Consider the following 1,359-nt stretch of genomic DNA (forward strand, 5'->3'; position numbering starts at 1 on the left):
TCGCGACTAACTGGTTCTTTAAGTATTTGTAAGGCAGAATCCATAGCTATTCATGATGCAGTAAAGTTTGCTATTAAAAAGAACTTGCGTAGTGTTATTATCTTTTCAGATTCCAAAAGTTCAATTCAAAAAATTAGTAAAAATCTCTTTAAAGCATCTGCTGATTATTGGACCTTAAGAACCAAACGTTTAATTTGTTTAGCAAGTTCTAATGGTTTTGACATCAGGATTGCCTGGATTCCAGGTCATTCCAATATCTTGGGAAATACAGAGGCAGATTTGTTGGCTAATATTGGAAAAGATTTAAATATTCCGAAATCTATGGAGATGGATTCGATAGATATTTTTAATTCAATTAAAACTGATATTTTGTGTAATTATAAAGAAAATTGGAAATCTCGTATGGAAGGAAAAAAGCATGTGTATTTTAATATACAAACAATCTTCCCAGATAAACAATGGTCTAAAAATTTCCAGTATATAGATAGAAGACATATTACAATTTCCAGTATATAGATAGAAGACATATTACAACGTTAATTAGAATGCGTACAGGCCATTGCTTAAAAAAAAAACCATTTATATAAAATTAAAGTGAAGGAAGATCCATTCTGTGAGTGTGGCTCTGTTGAAGACCTAAATCAGATCTTTTTAGAATGTCCTATAAATTTTTTGTTTAATTTGGATTTATATCAAAAATTTATTGAAATGAATTTTCCTACTCCACTATCAATATTTACAGTTTTGTCTAAGCCAAGTGAAAAATTAATAGAAACTATTATGATATTTTTTAACATTAATAGAATTAAATTATAATGCTCAACTTTCTATTTTTTATTTTCTTTTTGTTTCAGTTTCCGAATGCAGTCTGTTTGTGTGACCTCTATCCTATGTGCCTTTGTGTGTGATATAATCTTCCTTTCAGCGCGTCATTTATATATTTAATAAATAATAATAATAACATTTTACAGTCACAGGTCACAGGTTACCTTCATAGAAGTTAGTTATATTAAAATTTACCCATTATACATTTTACTCAGATAAGAATCAGTGGCCTTGATATGGTTTAGAGCCAGTCAACATCTTGGTCACTCCCAAATTGAGCTGGCGGTTGCCTTGTAGCAGAGCCATCATAAAAAAAGAAGAAGAAGAAGAATTCTCAACCATAACATGTGCCATAACCCTATAAAATAATCAAAATAAGGCATATCTCCTGTCTCCTGTCAACGATTACTTCTTTGATCTGATGCTTCGCATGACCTTCGCGACATGACAAGGTCATGCCGTCCCACAGCCGTCAATCAAGGCCGACTCGCGGCCTCCAATTTACTCCCATCGCGCGTAAAGAATTTTCACTTC

At 32.2% G+C, this 1,359-nt stretch overlaps 1 long non-coding RNA gene across 1 annotated transcript; it reads left to right on the forward strand.

Moving 5' to 3' along the window:
- Nucleotides 1–506: 506 nt before the first annotated feature.
- Nucleotides 507–1,141, forward strand: LOC115885969. Its single transcript, XR_004050816.1, has 2 exons — nt 507–613; nt 855–1,141. It is a non-coding gene; the product is annotated as an uncharacterized LOC115885969 (long non-coding RNA).
- The last annotated feature ends 218 nt before the right edge of the window (nt 1,142–1,359 follow it).

The sequence above is a fragment of the Sitophilus oryzae genome, unplaced genomic scaffold (genome assembly GCF_002938485.1).
Source record: "Sitophilus oryzae breed Bouriz unplaced genomic scaffold, Soryzae_2.0 scaffold_465_pilon_pilon, whole genome shotgun sequence".
Lineage (NCBI taxonomy): Eukaryota > Metazoa > Arthropoda > Insecta > Coleoptera > Curculionidae > Sitophilus > Sitophilus oryzae.